At 37.3% G+C, this 20,249-nt stretch overlaps 1 pseudogene; it reads right to left on the reverse strand.

Annotated features, from left to right (window-relative positions):
- Nucleotides 1-1,152: 1,152 nt before the first annotated feature.
- On the reverse strand, nucleotides 1,153-1,968 carry LOC143381465 (histone RNA hairpin-binding protein pseudogene; annotated as a pseudogene).
- Between the last annotated feature and the right edge of the window lie 18,281 nt (nucleotides 1,969-20,249).

The following is a 20,249-nucleotide window of genomic DNA, read 5'->3' on the forward strand; positions in this document are numbered from 1 at the left end:
TGCCACCTGCCTGCTACTCCCTCAACCCAAGTCTCCAGATCTGCCTCTGGTTATTCTGTTTTGTTTCAAGAGCACTTTCATGTGATGCACTATGAATCCTGGAATTTTCTGTATGGAAATCATGGAGAACGTGAGCAGCAATGTCAGGAAATCAGGTGGTCCACGTGAAAATGGAATGGGGAAGAGGGCGTCCATCAGACATCATAGGGAGAGGATCTACAGAACCTCAGGAGGATCTAGGGACCTCTCACCCCCAGAATCTAAGCATCACAACATGTGGAAAGGATATGGGTTAATTTGATCTTTGAATCCAAGTAAGAGAACTTGGAGTTGTCTACAAGATTGGGACCCTTTTTTTTTTTTTCAGTTTTTTCCTTTTTATTTTTGCAACATCATTCCATACAAAAGCAATGAAAACACAACAGTTTAACAAGTTTACAATTGAATATCTGTACACATTATCATTTACAGTAATTTTACACTGTCAATTAACTGATTGTAAAAAACACTCTAAGTCGCTCTGTTGCCTTAACTGTCTCATCAGTTAAGACCTACCTAGTGCTATTTACAAGTACCCAATCAAAGACTTTAACTTACATAAAACCCATTAATTTAACATCTTTGTTCAGAGCTCTGTATGGGAGGGAAAAAAACTATTGGACTTATTGATAAAAGGCCAGAAAACACATTTTCACAAAATCATCGTATGTCTCACACTGAATATACTTTGTCAAGTACCTGCAAAGAAAACCACCCTACATTGGTCCTTTGAACACATGGTAAAGTTTACAACCAGCCCACCTGACAAGCGGCAACTAAAAGTCTAAGGAGGCTGTGGGAAACTAGTTCACTTGCACTGGGCTTTCCAACTTGAGAGTGGAAACACCATGCACCCAAGTTTGCTCAAGACTGCTTCGCAATCAATATTCCTTGGATTCAGCACCATTTACAAGTTAAAACATGCAAAACATTCACTATACACAAAATTAATGTTTCTAAGAAAGTAAGGCAAGAACAACAACTCATCCTAAGACCATGAACTACTGACAGACACCACCCAGCTACCAGTGCACATCACAGGCCTACATGTTTGGAGGACCTCTGGTTGGCCAGAAATGGCACCTGCTTCTCCCAGTGGCCACCAAGTGGCAGTCAACTCATACCAGAGAAGTCTTTCAAGGGCTCAGTTAAGCAAGCTTCCAAATCAAATTCGTCTTCCACTTGGCAGTCCACGTGTCTGACCTTGGTGGGTGTGCCAGAATACGCATCAAAGTTATCCTGTGAGCTCCTCTGGGACTCAGAGCTGCTTTCTGTGGATTCAGTTTCCATTTCCCCAAGGTCCACAGGGTGTATTTCTTGCAAATCACAGCCTTCTTCAGCTGGAGGATCCCAGAAGTGTAGAGCCACCTTCCAGAGCTTGATCTGCTGGTCCCATGAACGTCGACTATACTTCTTAAATTTATTGGGGGTCTTGGGGTGAATGCCAGGTTGTCGAAGGTGTCTGGGGACCTCTTTAATATAGCGATCGTAGGCAATAGTGTTCTTTCCATAGTTGATCTGCTTTTGTCTTTGCATCAGGACACTTTCATCTGTCTCCACGTCAGCTGGCACTGTAGACGCTCTTTTGAACCAGAACTTCCTGATGATGATTTCCGCTCTCTTCCAAAGTCATTTATGAGGAGTTTTCTTTTATATCTTGCAATTTCTTTGTTAACTCTGGTCCTCATTTCATCTTCCTCAACGGCGTTGGCCCAGTCTGAACACCGAGAACGGGGCTTGGGGCCTTCAGGAGTGGTGAAACTCGCGGGTCTGAGGTCATCAGCCGGGTGCTGGCCCTCCTCCGCGTCCTCAGGCTTCCTGCGCCTCCCGTCCGCTCTGCGCTTCCGCCCGAGGCTCCATCTCTTAGTGGATATTGGGCTAGCGCCGCGGTCGCGGCGGCTCCCATAGGCCGGCAGGCCGACAAGCCATGGCGGAAGGGATGGCGGCGGCTTGCTCGGCGCCGGCGCGGACAGGCTCTGATTTTTATTTATTTATTTATTTATTGTCAAGGGAACTCATAGGAAATTTTGAGCACCTCTCCTCAGATGGTTGTTATCCAGAATATAATCAACTCAAGGGGACAAGCAAAATGTTCCACTGGGGACTCCATAGTTCTGTGCTCCCCAGTGGGATCTTGTCACCTTAGTAGAGACACTAAAATTGCAGGCTGCAGAGAGATGAGCTCAGAGCACCCTTTCCTTAGAACCATGCAGGTTATGCTCAGGTGCACCAAGTGCCCCGCATCTTTCCAGGTAAGTGCCTCTCTGTTCCACAGAGATAGTGAGTGAGTACCTGGGGCTTGTAGGAGGAGGTTGCCTGGGGCAAACTGGGTCTAGGAGTGAGGTTTTTGGTAGCTTGAGACATCCAGCTCTCACCCCTATATTTAAGAAGACTAAGGTGCTCTGTGAAATGTGAACAAGGAGACCTTCCTAGGTTGCATCATCCTTTGTGACACAGATAGTTAGGTGCTGTTTTCAATAGGAAGTGCCAATTGTGTCAGGTTTCTATTTAATTTTCTTCTAGCAACTATAGCAGTGCTCATGTTACATATGTGTTTCCCTGTTTGATATGCTATTTACTCCTAAACCAATAATCAGGGATGTAATAAGTCACCTGTCTGCTTTGTACTAAATATATTCAGGTTTCCTTCTCTCACCTTCCTGAACAAATAGAATATTACTGATCTGTGACTACTAGACTCTGAGGAATTAAAAACCATCATTTTATATAGTCCAGAAGGTAATGAGGGTAACCTCACATGGCCACAGGCATCTATTTAACTTTCTCATGCAATCTTTGTTGTCCTACATTTAATTCACAATTTAAAAGTGAATAGTGCCACTTCATAGTGGGTGCTCTGCTCATGAGAAAATTTCAAGTGAGAGGACAGTGGTCCTGTGTCACCTTCCCAGGAAAAGACAGGTGAATCTGATTGTGGTGTTCTTCTCCTTACCCCAACAACAATGTAACAGAATTGTCCATAGCTAGGTAAGAAGAATATTTGTGTCCATTATCTTCTTTCTTTCATTATTCACTTAAAAATTATTGTTGCCCTTTCCCTAATAATGAAAGTGTCTGAAAGGCCTTTGAATATATGCCACATTTTTTTATCCATTCATCCACTGAAGGGCATCTAGGTTGGCTCCACAGTTTAGCTATTGTGAATTGTGCTTCTATAAACAATGTTTAGTATCTGTAGTATAGTTTAGTTCCTGTAGTATGCTGTTTTGAAGTCCTTTGGGTATAGATGGAGGAGAGGGATAGCTGGGTCAAATGGTGGCTCCATTACCAGCTTTCCAAGGAATTTTCATGCTACTTTCCATATTGGCTGCACCAATTTGCAGTCCCACCAACAATGTATGAGTGTACCTTTCTCCCCACATCCTTGCCAACACTAATTGTTGTTTGTCTTCTTAATAGCTGCCATTCTGACTGGAGTGAGATGAAACCTTAGAGTAGTTTTTATTTGCATTTCTCTAATTGCTAGAGATGTTGAACATTTTTTTCATATACTTGTTGATTGATTGTATATCATCTTCTGATTGGTGTCAGTTCACGTCCTTGGTCCATTTATTGATTGGGCTGTTTGTTTTTTGGTGTTTAGCTTTTTGAGTTCTTTATATATCCTAGAGATTAGTGTTCTATCTGATGTGCGAGTGGTAAAACATTTGCTCCCAAGTTGTAGGCTCTCTAATCACCTCACTGACTGTTTTTATCATGAAGAAGCTTTTTAGTTAGAACCCATTCCATTAATTTATTCTTGATTTTAATTCTTGTGCTATAGGAGTCTTATTAAGGAAGTTGGGGCCTAATTTGACCTGATGGAGATTTGGGCCTACTTTTTCTTCTAATAGGCACTGCGTCTAGTTCTTTTAGTTTCTAGTTCTTTGATCCACTTTGAGTTGAGTTTTCTGCATGGTGAGAGAAAGGGATTTAATTTCATTTTGTTGCTTATGGATTTCCAGTTTTCCTAGCACCATTTGTTGAAGAGGATGTCTTTTCTGCAATGTATATTTTTGGCACCTTTGTCTAATACAAGATAGCTGTAGTTATGTGGGTTGGTCTCTGTGTCCTATATCCTGTACCATTGGTCTACTACTCTATTTTGGTGTCAATATCATGCCGTTTTTGTTACTACTGCTCTATAGCATAGTTTAAGTTGTGATATAGTGATGTCACCTGTTTCACTCTTCTTTCTAAGATTGCTTTAGCTATTCTAGTTCTTTTATTTTTCCAGATGAATTTTGTGACTGCTTTTTCTATTTCTTTGAGGAATGTTATTGGGATTTTGATTGGAATTGCACTAAATCTGTATAGTACTTTTGATAGTATGGTCATTTTGACAAAATTAATTCTGTAGTTTTCATTGTAGAGGTCTTTCCCCTCTCTTGTTAGATTGATTCCCAAGTATTTTATTTTTTTTGAGGCTATTCTAAATGGGGTAGTTTTCCTCGTTTCCCTTTGTTGCTGATATACAGAAATGCCTTTGATTTATAGGTGTTGATTTTTGTATCCTGCTACTTTGCTGAAATTTTCTGGTAGATTTATTTGGGTCTTCTAGGTATAGAATCATATCATCAGCAAATAGTGATAATTTAAGTTCTTCATTTCCTATCCATATCCCTTTAATTTCTTTTGTCTGTCTAATTGCTCTGGCTAGTGTTTCAAGAACTATGTTAAATGGAAGTGGTGAAAGAGGGCATCCCTGTCTTGTTCCAGATTTTAGAGGGAATGCTTTCAATTTTTCTCCATTTAGAATGAAGTTTACCTGGGGCTTAGCATAGATAGCTTTTGCAATGTTGAGATAAGTTCCTGTTATCCCAAGTTTTTCTAGTGTTTTGAACATGAAGGGGTTCTGTATTTTGTCAAATGCTTTTCCTGCATCTATTGAGATGATCATATGATTCTTATCTTTAAGTCTATTGATGTGATGAATTAGAACTATTGACTTCCATATGTTGAACCAACCTTGCATCCCTGGGATGAACCCCACTTGATGGTGGTGCATTCTTTTTGATATGTTTTTGAATTTGATTCACCAGAATTTTATTGAGAATTTTTGCATCTATGTTCATTGGAGATATTGGTCTGAAGTTTTCTTTCTTTTATGTGTCTTTGCCTGGTTTTGGAATCAGGGTGATATTGGCCTCATAGAATGAGTTTTGAAGAACTCCCTCTTTTTCTATTTAATAAAATAATTTGTACAGTATTGGTGTTAGTGCTTCTTTATAGGTCTTGTAGAACTCAGCTGTGTATCCATCTGGTCCTGGGATTTTCTTGGTTGATAGGCTTCTGATGGTGTCTTCTATTTCCTTGCTTGAAATTGATCTGTTTAAATTGTGTATATCATCCTGATTCAATTTGGGCAACTCATATGCCTCTAGAAATTTGTCAATGCCTTCGGTATTTTATATTTTATTAGAGTATGAGTTTTCAAAATAATTTCTGATTTTTTTTGTCTTTCTGTAGTGTCTCTTGTGATATTTCCTTTTTCATCACATATGTTAGTGACTTGAGTTTTCTCTCTCCTCTTTGTTAGCATGGCTAAGGGTTTGTCAATTGTATTTATTTTTTCAAAGAATAACATTTTTGTTTTGTCAATTTTTCTTTTGTTTCAATTTCATTGACTTCAGCTCTGATTTTAATTATTTCCTGTTTTCTACTGCTTTGGGTATTGATTTGTTATTCTTTTTCTAGGGCTTTGAGATTGTAGTGTTAGGATATTTATTTGTTGACTTTTTCTTCTTTTATGGAATGAACTCCATGCAATATACTTTCCTCTTATTACTGCCTTCATAGTGTTCCAGAGATTTGGATATGGTTTATCTGTGTTCTCATTTACCTCTAAGAAATTTTTAATCTCCTCCTTGATGTCTTTTGAAACCCATTGTTCATTCAGTAACATATTATTTAGTCTCCAGGTGTTGGAGTAGTTTTTATTTTTTATTTTATCATTGATTCCTAATTTCATTCCATTGTGATCTGATAGATAGAATGCAGGGTAGTATCTATACTTTGTTTTTGGTATTTATTTAGATTTGCTTTGTAGCCTAATATAGGGTCTACTTTAGAGAAGGATCCGTGTGCTGCTGAGAAGAAAGTGTATTCACTTGTTAAAGGATGAAATATTCTCTATATGTCAGTTAAGTCTAAGTAATTGATTGTACTATTGAGGTCTATAGTTTCTTTGTTCAGATTTTGTTTAGAAGATCTATCCAATGGTGAAAGATGTGTGTTAAAGTCACATAGAATTGTTGTGTTGTGGTCAGTTTGACTCTTGATCTTGAGAAGAATTTTTTTTTTATGAACATAGATGCTCCATTGTTTGGGGCATATATATTTATAATTGTTATGTCTTGTTGGTTTATGGTTCTCTTAAGCAGTATGTAATGTCCTTCATTGTCCCTTTTGGTTAACTTTAGTTTAAAGTGGACTTTATTTGGAAAATAAAGGATGGAAACCCCTGCTTGCTTCTGCAGTCCATGTGAGTAGTATGATTTTCCCAACCTTTCACCCTCAGTCCATGTATGTCTTTTCCTATTAGATGAATCTCTTGGAGGCAGTATTTTGTTGGGTCTTTGTTTTTGATCCAATCAGCTAGCCTATGTCTTTTGATTTGTGAGTTTAGGCTATTAACATTTAGGGTTATTATTGAGACATGATTTGTATTTTCAACCATTTTTGTTTATTTTTGTTATTTAACTTGACTTGTTTTTTCCTTTGATTAGCTTTTCTTTAGCGTAATACCTCCCTCTGCTGATTTTCATTTCTTCTTCATAGAATATTTTGCCAAGGATGTTCTGTAGTGCAGGTTTTCTAACTGTAAATTCTTTTAACTTTTGTTTATCATGGAAGGTTTTTATTTCATCATCAATTCTAAAGTTTAATTTTGCTGTACACAAAATTCTTGGTTGGCATCCATTTTCTTTCAGAGCTTGATATATGTTGTGCAAGATCTTCTAGCTTTCAGAGTCTGGTTTGAAAAATATGCACATAACCTAATTGGTTCCCTCTATATGTAATCTGATTTCTTTCTCTCATAGCTTTTAATGTTCTCTCCTTATTCTCTGTCTTAGGCATTTTCATTGTAATGTGGGTTGGTGTGGGTCTTTGATGATTTTGTGCATTTGGCATCCTGTAAGCCTCTTGAATTTAGTTTTCCAAGTCATTCTTTAAGTTTGGGCAATTTTCTAATATTATTTCATTGAATAGATTGTTCATTCCTTTGGTTTGGAACTCTATGTCTTCCTCCATCCCAATAACTCTTAACTTTGGTCTTTTTATGTTATCCTATATTTCTTTAATGTTCTGCTCATGGTTTCTTATCATTTTCACTGTGTGGTCTACATTCTTTTCAAGATTATATATTTTGTCTTCATTGTCTGAAGTCTTGTCTTACAAGTGGTCTAATCTGTTTGTGATGCTTTCAATTGAGCTTTTAATTTGGTGTATTATTTCTTTCTTTTCAAGGATTTCTATTTTTCTTTCCAGAACCTCTATCTCCCTATTGAAGTAATCTTTTTCTTCCTCTATTTGTTTATGTAGCTTTTTGTAAAAATGTTTTTTTTTGTTGTTGTTGCTTGTATTTGCTCTCTTATATCATCCTTTAATTCACAGAACATTTTAATTTTGTACATCCTGAACTCCTTCTCTGTAATTCCATCTCCTTTGCTGGCCTTGGATTCTAATAATGTGGCATCTTGATTTCTTTGGGGCACTTTCTTCCCTTGTCTTTTCACGTTGCTCATGTGTCTTCCTTTCTATCTCTGTGGATCTGAGGCATTACCATTTTTACTCTATAGGCTTATAGTGCTCCTGTAGGGTTCCAATACCTCACCTTTGAGGGGTAGAACAATGTTAACAGATCCCAATATAAACAAAATACCACCTAAAACCAAATAGTTGTTATTAAGACCTTTACAGTTTGGTCACAATGTACAGAAATGGAGAATTTTCTACAATATAATCAGTTCATTTGTAGAAGCATTTACAGTTTCTGATGGTGGACAAAGAACCAGGGGTGAGGTGTAGGAAGATATGGCGAGGATGTATGAGATAAGGATATAAAGTTATTATATCTTAGGAAGTGTGAAAGAAAAATCTAAAGAAGAAAGTTAGTAGCAGGAGAATAGATAGGTAATAATTTTGGGTAGACAAGTAAGAGGGAAGACAGTAGAATACATAAAACGAACACATAAATATTAGAAAAAATAAAAATGTTAAAATAGTAAAAATTGGAGAGAAAAAAAGAAAAAAAACAAGAAGAAGAAGAAAAAAAGAATATACAACACAACTGTAATATACTATTCAGTCGTCTCAGTCCTCAGTATCCTAATTCATACAAAGTACTTTCACAATGTTGGGATGTGAGAGTAGGAGAAAAAAGAAAAAAAGATCTTGAAGGAAGAAATAAGGATTGTTTTGGGTGGAGATCAATATCCTCCCTGCTTCCCTTCTCATCCAATAGGTGGGGTTCTCTGTTCTTAGTTGGTCTCTTTGCCCTCAGGATGCTGGGGGTTACCAGGGTGTGAGGGTTGGTCTTGGGCGCAGGGCACCTGGAAGTGGGATATATAGCATCCACCAGTCCCATTAGGAGACTGCACCTCAAGGATCTCCTTTCGAGGTCTGCTCCTGTGACGTGGGCACCAGGCCTTATCTCTTTATCTTGCCTGTAGACCTCACAGTTTCTGCCCCCAAATTGGTCTCTAAAGTGTGTCTCCCTTACCCTCTCCCTAATCAGAAATCTTTCTCTCGGGGGTCTTGTGTGTTGCATTCTGGTAACTGTGCACCTGTCGCTTAGGGCTGTTTTGAATTGGGCAGTCACTCTGTGGAGTTAGTGGCTGCTGGGGATTGGGGGAAATTAGAAAACTAGGGGTACCTGGCTATCCAGTGTTCCAAACTGGTAGTTTGCCCCCAGGTGATATAGTGAATAGTGGAGAGTCGGAAGTCCTTTTGTAACACTGAGGACTGAGGCCTGAAGTAGTGGCTGTGATTCCTGAGTAGGAGCAGTTGTGGAGGGGTCCTCTGTCACTCTCAGCACAGCAGTATTCCTACTAGTTGAGACCCAGGTGATGGAGCCACACAAAATGCTGCCTCCTTCTGACCCGCCATCTTGGATCCCCAGGTAAATAATTTTTTATTTTTGTATCTTAGCCTGTTTGTGCCACCATAACAACTTACCTGAAACTGAATAATTAGTAAGAATAAAAATGTATTTCTCCTAGTTCTGGAAGCTAATGTCTAAGATCAAAGCACCAGGAGGTTTGGTGTCTGGTGAAGGCCCTGTCTCTTCTTAGTTTTTATTTCCTTTGTCGTACTGGAGATTGAATCCAGGACCTTGCACATGCTTGGTGATCATTCTACCTCTGAACCACAATCCTCTGATCTCCTGTCTCTTACCTTCTAAGATGGTGTCTTGCTGCTGCATCTGGAAGGGACCAACACTGCATCTTCACATGGAAGAAGGGGCAAAAATGTAAAGTGGACCAAATCTCAAAGGAGCCTCTTTTATAAGTACCTTCGTCCCATTCATGAGTGAGAAACTCTCATGACCTAATTGACTCTGAAAGGCCCCAACTCTTAGTAGGATTGCACTGGAGATTAAATTTCAGCACAAATTGGAGAAGACACAAATAACATTGGTGAGAATCACCACCATTTGCTTTTGAGTCTTGAAGCTAGAAGCTCCAGGTCACATGTAACATGTTTCATTTGGTCCAGCAGTGTTTTTAATTTAAAAAAAAAATCCAAATTTTAAAATGAAAATTAATGATTAATTTTAAACTGATTATCTTTGATTTTTAAATAGGGTTTTTAAAAAAGGAAAACCAAGATGTCTTGCTTGTCTTGAAAATAGGAAACTGTGGAAGCCTTGGACTTTGATTTGGAAATGACTACAATGGCTGGCACTGAGGAGTGGCCACTCTCTTTCTGTGCCCTCTCTGATTTTTCCATAGTCTGCACTTTCTTTATTCCTGGCCTTTTTAAATTTTTTTTTTAACCAATATATGTTTCCTGCTTGGTCCCGTGGTTTTGCAGCTTTGATGTTTGGGGATTCAAATCAGAAACTTGCATATTATCCACAGTCCTTCCCTTTTCCTGAATCTCTGATTCCCTTCTACCACCAAGGTGGTTTTTACCTCCTTAACATCTCTAGAATCTGTCACCTTCTCTCAATCACCAGTCTCCCTGCCGCGTACTGCTTCTTGGGTAGATTATTGTTAAGGAATCTTTCTGTCCAGAAGGCATTAACAGTATCTTTGAAGTAATATGGGGCAGGGATACTCCAAACTATAGTTTGAGTGTGTCCTTAAGAAATCATGTGCTGCAGTCTTGGTCTTCAGTGTGGCAACTTTAAGGTAGTGGAACCCTTCAGATGTGGGACCTACTGGGAAGTAATTAGGTCACTGGAGACACGGCCTCTGGAAAGGGATTCATGCTGATCTCATGGAATGAGTGAGTTCATACCAGAGTCAGTACTTATAAAAAGAGCAAGATCGGCTCTTCCTCATCATTTGCTCTTTCTTCTGTATGTGTTCTCGCCATGATGCCATTTGCCATGTTGTGACACAGCCCAGGGGATCCTCACCTGTGGCCAAACCAGAGACCCACTCAGATTTCAAACTTTGAGCTTATGTAGAATGGGCAGGTGTAGAGCATTCTACTTAATTCTTCAGCTGAAGGGTCAAGGCCTCTTTCCAGTAAGGCCTCATGTGCTTGTCAAAAATAAACAAATTCAGAAGCTGAGAATATAAAGATGCTTGCCTGTCTGTGCACACAGGCACGTGTGTCTGTATGACAAGAGTGAGGGGTAAGACCCTTTCCCCTCCTATTCAGTTAATGTGAGGAAAGTAAGAAAAAATTTGGTTATACCCAAATCCTTTTCTCCTTTTGTATGTACAAGTGAAATACATAATTCTCCCTTTATGGTTTTACTTTCCAAGGTTAGTTACCCAACGTCAGCCATGGTCCTCAAATACAGAGCATTATAATAATACATATGTGCATGCACACACACAGAGCATATTCACATAACTTTTACTATAACATATTACTTTAATTATTTTATTGTATTACTAGCTATTGTTCACCTCAAACTGCACCTATTTTCTGAATTAATGTCTATTTTAGGTGTGTATGTATAAGAAAATACCTAGAACATGTAGGGTTCAGTACTGCCTTCAGGTTTGGGAATCCATTGTGGTCTTTAAAGATACCCATCATGGGTAAAGGGGGCCCACAGTACCTGAACTGGACTTGTATTCCTAGAACCACAGCTACCAGCACTGCTTTCCAGAATTGCAGGAATATTAGCTGGAGCTCCTGTTCAGTAAATGCACAGAGGCCTCTGTCCATGCTCAGTATCTGTGACACTAGAGAGCTGGAGAGGGGCTTGGGAGTGTGCACTGTGACAAGGTCTTCAGATGAGTTGCATGCAGTTGAATTATCAGACAGTACTTAGAGAAGTGTTGTCTACAGAAAAAAACACAAATGGGTGTGGCTAACCTTGGGACCACAGATCCTGAGGCTAAATCAACTGCTCTGTGTTATCCTGAAAGTCACACACACAAACACACATTGCACATGTGCACTCCCCAAATACAAGCATCACAACTTTACACATATACCTTTCATCATAACCCTCACACACAACCTAAACACCATGCCCCAAATACATACCACTTATACACCACATACCATACAGACATGCACAAACATAGACACTGTCTACATACCCTCCACACACACACACACAACACACACACTCACCACATACCACACCTCACATATACCACATACATAACACATAAAACATACCACACACACCGCATACACACCACACACATGCGCACATCCCATACACATGTTCTGTACAAGGTACAAATATGTGAGCATTTTGCCATTTTGTTTAAAGCACAGAGAAAATAATGACTCTTCATCAGAGGCAGTACTTTCAAGAGTAAAGACCTTTTCCTCTAAGTCTCTTGAAGTCATTAGAAAATGCAAGTCACAGAGATGAGCTCATCTGTGGATCCTTCACAGAACCTACTCATTGCTGCAAGACACACACTACTGTTATTAGGGGGAAAAGAGAAGGCAGATTCTAAATTTCTGAAACATGTTCCATATGTACAATCTTCTACTTATTTCACATTTACTTGGTTTTGAGTAGAGGAAGCTGAATGGTACTGTATGGTGGGAGAATTAAAGAAGGCAGAAGACAGAATGTGACTAGGAGGTGGGGGGATGAGGGGGAACCTCTGGATGCTAGTCCAGGCTCTGCTACTCATGGCCTTGGCTAAGCTACCAACCTCTCCAAGCCTTGTATGTGAGGGAGGCGTATTTATAGTACCTTACCCGTGTAATTGCTGTAGAAGAAAATTTGCCATAGGCAATAAACAGAAAAGAGACAATAAATGTTAGTTTCTCTAAGCAGAGTTATGACCGGGCCTGCTTAGGGCTCCCAGATTTTCTCTACACTACCCTCACCTATCAGTATCTATTCTGCTTCTCAGAGATCAAAAGAGGACAGAGAGATACAGGAGAATATGGCGGTGGAGAGGATAAGGCAGAGACGATGGGAAAAGACAGAGGAGGATTGTCATGGTGTGAGGTGTGTTGGGATTCTATGATGTGGATTCTCTGTTCTCTGTTCCTGCTTCTCATCACAGTGTCTGATAACAGATCCCATGACAATCAGAAAGCTGGATGGACCAGGCGGCCAATTTTATTCTTTGTAATCTTCAAAGGTATAAACGAATCAGTTTCCCAACTTCTGCTTTTCATCAGAGTAAATCTCACAGTGGACATTTAATATCATACGGCTTTGAACATAACTTGTTTTCGTTTCCTGCATTCAGGAGCCATAAAAACTAGCCAGGAGGAGGCCTCAGACCCAGTTCTGTATAGCAAATGTTGCAAAATAGTGACCAGCACTTGGAACTTGGCCCACAGATGTGTTTTATTTGACTCATATGGTATATTTTAAAGTTTTGAGTCAGTTTCCAGTATTTAAGAATATGAGATCTTACATAAAAATTTGGATTTCCAGCTTATTTTGGAAATCAGATCTGGTTCCTGCCTGGGGTTCCCATTTATGTTTGGACATACAAATGGGGGTTGAGTTGTGGCCACCCTGGGAGGGGAAATGGTGCAGGCAGGTCTCTGGGCCCAGCTGGCCTGTTGTGCACATTGTAATCTTTTTGAAACCTTGAATTATATTACTGACTCTAACACCTTTATTAAGTGCCCGATCTCAAAGTCAAAAACGACAATCTCTTTGGCCTCAGTTTATTCATTTGTAAGATGAGGTGAGACACTTCCAGTTCTAAAAAATCATTGCTCTACCCATGAGAATTGAATTTAGCATGGGGCTGCATGTCACTGTCACCCTTCACTACTAGTCCCACATTTTCTTTCTGCTTCCTTGTCTGAATTTGTATGGATCCAACTATTTATACCCTACAGAGGTTCAGAGCCAGCAAGGATAGCGAAAGTCCCTGGTTGAACCCCAGTAGCAGCCTCCACTTCAAACTTACTTCATAACATTTTGATTGCAGTATATGACACTAAATTCCATTTGTGCCCATAGGAGAGAGTAGGTTCTAAGGAAACACTTGTTGAGTGAATAAATTAATGAGTATAGGGTTGGCATCCAGATTTGCAAATAAGGGAGTGAGGAGCTGCTGTCCTCAAGATTAGATTTTATTCCCTGCATGCCCAAAGATGTTAAATATGACAGATATTGGTTAAATATTAGATATTTGTTAAACATGACAGATAATTTGTTAAATATGATATATTTAACAATGTACAAGCAGGGGGCTGTGGAAATGGCTCGCTTGGTAGAGTGCTTGTCTCACATGCACAAGGCTCTGGATTCTATCCCCAGCATCACCAAAAAAGAAAAAAAAAAAAGCACAAGTATAGATGAGATCTCTTCCTATGAAACTGAGTTGCCAAATAAGATAGAAAATGTAGTTAGTTGATCATTGGGATTCTAAGGGGGGGAAATAAGGAATCAAAATCCTATTATCTCTTAAAGAACTATATTTCTGGAAGTTTGTGTTTAGTGCCAATGAAAAATCTCAAATATTTCAATAGTCCATTTTGCATCACTGACAAAAATATTTGACAAGAATAGTTTAGAGGAGACACTGAAATTGGCTATTTCAGAGGTTCATTCCATCATCGGCTAGCTCCGTTTCTCTAGGCCTGTGGTGAGACAGAACATCATGGTAGAAGGACATGGCACAGTAAAACTGTTGAGTTCATGGAAGCTGAGAAAATCTGGATGTGTATTTGTGTGTGTGTGTGTGTGTGTGTGTGTGTGTGTGTGTGTGTGTAGGGGGGCACACACACATGGGGTAAAGGAGCCAGGCAAGGGCACATCCCTAATGATCTACTTCCTCCAGTCATGCCCCACCTGCCTACAGTTACCATTCAAATTATTAATCCATCAAATGGACTAATCCATCAAATGGATTAATCCAGTGATGAAGTTACCGTAATCTCTTCACCTCTGAACATCCCTACATTGCCTAACATGTGAACTTCTCAGGGACTATACCTCATATCTAAACCATTACAAATTTGTAAGCAGCAATGGAGAGATACCTATAGTAGAACAGTGATTCAAATTTTAAATATTACAGTTTATTTCCCTATAAAATAACGACTCTGCATGTATAGAAATGAGATAGAAGCCTGTCCCTCAGATATCAGCCCATGAATTAGTGCTGGTTTTAAATGACTTTTATATCAACTCATGTCCACTGACCCATATGAATCATATTTATAGAAAAACACAGAGAACAATAAAATAAAAATATCCATACCCATTCCCTAGCTGCAATAACCATAGCAGAGATTGCCATGTTTCCATCTCTTAGGGGCACAAACTGTTAAGAGGAAAAGCAATTTTTCCCCTCTTTCTCTTCCATATTTTTTACCTATCTGTTTTCAGAGTGAGCCATTTTAAAAAATTGGGTGAGTATCTTTTATCCATATATTTTCATATTTTCACATCATCTTTTTGGGTTCATAAAATATACACGATTAGGTTACACATTTTAAAAAATTATATTTAATGGTATGATACTGCAGTTATCCTTCTGACATTAAAGATTATGTTTTTGAGATCTATTCATGTTAACACAAGTATTTCTAGCTTAATCACTTTAATTGTTTTCTGGAATGATTAAGCCACAAGTTATGACTCATTCCCTTATTATGAGCACAAAGGTTATTTCCATTACAAACAATGCGGCAGTGAATATCTTCACATTGCTCACATGTTGAGATTGCTTTAGAAATACACCTACCTTGGATTACCAACGGTGTCACAGTACTTATAAACAGTATTAGTTATTGGCAAATATAACTCTGGATAGACCTGTAGCAACTTAGGGCTCCCAACAGTAGGACCAAAAGTTCCATTTTTTTTCCATATCTTCTCCCAAATTTGTGAGAGCAAAATTGCTACCAACACAATGATGTGATGTAGCACTTCATTATTCAACTAGCACTAACATCTTAGCAAGTGAGATGAACATTTTTCCGTGTATTTATCAATCCTTTGGGTTTCTATTTCTCTGAACTACCTGTGTATATTCTCTGGCCATTTTGTACTGAGTGGTTTGACTCCTTTTATGTGGGAGTTCCTTATATATTTTAGATCCTAGCCCTCTGTTATCTAAATATTGTAAACAGCTTTTCTTAGTCTGTTCAAAATTTTATTAATTTTCAAATCATGACTTTGTTAAATTTATTAATCCTTTCCTTATGGCTTTTGATTTTTGTGTTTAAGAAACCCTGCCCATTCCTCACACCCATTAAGATGGCTGATATCAAAACAAACTTCAAAATAATGAGAACTGGCAAAGATGTGGAGAAATTGGAACCTTTTGTGCAGTTATGGTGCGAATGTGAAATGGTGCAATTGCTGTAGAAGAAAACATGGAGTTTTCTCAAAATAAAAAGAGAAGGGGATTGGCATATAATCCAGCAGTCCCACATCTAGGTGTATATCCAAAAGAGTTGAAAGCAGAATCTCAAAGGGAAATTTGAACACTGTGATAGCAGACCTATCACTGACCAAGAGGTGGAAGCAACCCAAATGTTCCTCAGAAAATAAATGGATTAAAAAATATGTTATGTACATATGATAGAATAATATTCAACTTTAATGGAAAACAATCCTGTCCAGGCTACAACATGGATCAAATTGGAGGACATTATACTAAGCGAGAGATACAAATCCTGAAAGGACAAATTAATCATGTATGAGCCCACTTACGTGAAGTATCTAAAGAGGTCAAAATGTTTGTAACATTAAGTAAAATGTTGGTTTCTGGGGACTAGGGGGAAGTGGTTTTAATGGGTATAGAGTTTCACTTTTTTAACAAAATTTTTTAGTTGTAGATGGACACAATACCTTTACTTTATTTATTTTTATGTGGTGCTGAGGATCGAACCTAGTGCCTCACCCATGCCAGGGGAGCACTCTACCACTGAGCCACAGTCTCAGCCCCTAGAGTTTCACTTTTTGTAAGATGAAAAGTTCTGGAGATTTGTTACACAATTATGTGAATACACTTAACACTGCTGAACTTTATACCCCAAAATGGCTAAAGTGGTAATTTATATATTTTTTAATTTTTTTAACCACAATTAAAAACTTCTTAAAATTTGAAAAGGAAATCCTGCCCAAATTAGAAATCATAAAGACATTTTTTCAATATTTTCTTTTAATAGCATTAATTGTTGATTTTTGTCCTTAGGGATTTAATATAACTAGAATCTACTTTTGAATAATGTGCTTGTTCTACCCCATCTTTGAATAGTCCATCCTTCTTTGGTTATTTGTAATTCTGTTTCTGGTCTCCTTATTTTCGACAGCAGAAATCCTTCTTCATTTTTTTTTCTTAAAAAAATCTTGACTGTATCTTCTATGAGAAATCTTAAAAGAGCTTGGAAAGTTTAACAGAAAAAATCTTGTTTAGATTTTGTTATTTCATGCAACTGGAGCATATTGCAAAGTTTATGATATTGAGTTTCTTATATTCATATTTTTTCCCTTTAGTTATTTATTTACTATTGTGCATGAGAGCCTTCTTTATGCTAGTATTTTTCATTTGATTCAAGTTGACAGGAAAGCTATTGATTCAGGTACATTGATTTTTGTATAGAACAACCATGTTGTGCTCTTTCATTAGAGTGTATATTTTGTGTATAAATTCCATCAAGATTTGTATGTAGAAATAATGGGAATTTGCTTTTCCGGTCTTATGCACTGTCAGCATGTTCTGTATAAGTTGCACAAGAGTGATGAAATAGCCTTCTTCGTCTTATTCCTGACATCCAAGGGAGAACTCACATGTCATGGTTTAGTATTTGTCGTATTTGCTGTAGGCTTTGAAAGATACTCATTTTCAGGTTATAGAAGTTCCCTTCCATTTCCTTATTAATATTTTTTGTCATGATGGGGGTTAATATATTCAAATGCTTCTAATAACTTTCTAGTTTGATTATATCATTTTTATTTTTGATCTGTTAATGTAGAATTTATTACTAATATAATGTCATATTATGACATTAATGTAAAAGGCCTTTCCACTTTGCACAAATATATACATACATATATGAAAATGTCACATATACTGTTAGATTAAGATTCTTAATACTTTTCATCATTTTCACATCTATGTTCATAAGTCATATTAACTAAAATTTTTTAAATTTGATCAAATTAATTATACATGACAATAGAATGCATTTTGACATATATAAATGGAGTATAACTTCTTATTCTTCTGGTTGTACATGATACAGAATTACACCAGTCATGTAATCATATAAGAAGATAGGTTAATAATACCCAATTTATTTTACCGTCCTTTCTCTTCCATTTTTTTAAACAATACCTTTATTTTATTTAATATTTTTATGTTGTGCTGAGGATCAAACCGAGGGCCTTGCACGTGCTAGGCAAGTGCTCTACTGCTGAGCCACAACCCCAGCCCTCTCTTACATTTTTAATAGACAAATTGGTAGCATTCCTTGAATCAGTTTTCATGAGGTAGTAATTATTTGTTTTTGTTCATTTGATAAAGTTCAAATATAAAATCTACTGGGCTTCGAATTTTTAATAGTAAATGTTTATTATTTTGTTGTCTTCAATGATTTAAAATACCAAGGAGACAGAATCTGAATATAATCTACTTTTTATAAGAAAGAAAGATCCTTTAGTCTTTTTTAATTTTTTTTTTATTTGTAGATGGACGGACACAATACCTTTATTTAATTTATTTAGTTTTTATGGGGTGCTGGAGAGTGAACCCAAGATCCTTTGGTCTTTTATAAATGACAAAAGAAAAAAATAGCATATATAAGAGAAAGAGGGAGGGAAGGAAAGGTGGAAGGAAGGAAAGAAGAGTAGAGAAATAACGGTAGAGAGTATTACAAGAACAGTCAGTCTTGTTTCTACATTTTGATGTAAACAGACTGAATAGCTTGCAGCTAGCAAAACAAACCAAGACCAAAACCTTGGGAGTTTAGTTGCTGAACATATTGACATGTTCTGAGTAATGTAATATCAGAATATCCTTCTGTTGGCACCTTCATGTTAGTTAGGCAAGGTCTGCACTATTTTAAATATAAAACATTTCTCAATTCTTTTTTAGCTTAAAGAATCTCCCAAAGGAACAAATTTGACTTTAAGAGTTTTTAGTTTCTCTGAGTGCAGAATCAGCACTTAGAAGTTGGCTGAATATTAGACAGCAGAGGAGAAATAAAACATAGAAATCACAAACATGAAAAAAAATATTTTGAAGGTATTTTGTATTCACTTTTAAAAGTCTGGTTAAGTGTAACCAGGAGTATAGATCTCAAAGACTAGTTGGATCAACTTCAGTTTACGAAGTGTTTTTTTCCATGCAATAGATTGATCTTGTTTACCCATCTATATGGAGTTGATCATGGCACAGACTTCACTCTGGCTGGCTAGTAATCAGGGAAATTTTATTGTTTAGAACTATTTTAATTAACATTTTATTATAATCTATTTGTCCTTTAAGGATTTGATTGCTGCATTTGCTATTTAAGTCATAATCAAATTGGAAATCACTTTTTCTGCTTTAGTAAGTGGAATAAAAATCCTTTTATAAACCGGTGAAACCTAATGTCTTGGATCCTTCTCTAAATTTATTATGTATGATTCTTAATAAAATGTTTCCTTAGGATGTTTGGAAAGGTCAGATGAGCATGTTTAAATATAGTTTGTCTGATTTTGGAGGGAAAAAAACCAACTTCCAACTGGAATTGAAATATTATGTTAGTGTCACTCATGTCTTTTTCTCTGTTATTATCTCTAGGATTCCTTATAAACCTGTGAAAATATTAATGACCATAGATAATTGTTGAGTCCTGGAATATAGTTAATGTATATAAATATATCAGGATTAACAGTACTTTAGAGAGTTTTTTGAGGCCAGTGGGAGATTTAAAATTTTAACCATTGGGAGGTTTGGAAGTAAACTATTAAAAAGAACTATTAGAAAAAAGGAACAAGAAGATACATAATAAATTTTAAAAAAAGCAAAAATGTAAATGTAAGTCTGATTGAGGATTCCCATCTAAAAGCGTTGGGAGGAAGCTCTGTGCTCATGAAATCACCTATTCCACCATAAAACCTTTAAGGGAATCGGTTACGTTAATGTATACTATTTATAGAGGTGTTTTAGTGAGCTTCAGGGTCAGATCTCTATTTATACTTAGATGTCCAGGCTACAGAGTTCTAGGCATATTTACATCAGAAAGCATGTATTCATAAATGTATGTCCTGGAGCTTAGGGCGATATTTATAATCAGAAGTGCTTGAAGTAGTCCTTTCCAATATGGCTGAAAGGCTGACTTTCACAGGCATCTCATAATATCCTTCTTCCAGCGTGTCTCTTGCGGGAGGAGATCATAAAGCTTGCCTATGTTGAGCACGTGACAGACCTTCAGGTTTTTTTTATAGTATTTAACAAGTTCTTACATACCTAAGCAGAATCTGTTAGAGGAGGATTCAAACCACGTCTCAGAAGTCTTTCCATAACAATTTTATATAACTAAAGCTTACAGGAATATAGAAATGTAGATCTCATGGTCATTATCATTAGGGTAAGAGGTGAAAGTATGGTTCATTGATATTTTTATTCTAAAATATT

Source organism: Callospermophilus lateralis, chromosome 15, assembly GCF_048772815.1.
Source record: "Callospermophilus lateralis isolate mCalLat2 chromosome 15, mCalLat2.hap1, whole genome shotgun sequence".
Taxonomy (NCBI): Eukaryota; Metazoa; Chordata; class Mammalia; order Rodentia; family Sciuridae; genus Callospermophilus; species Callospermophilus lateralis.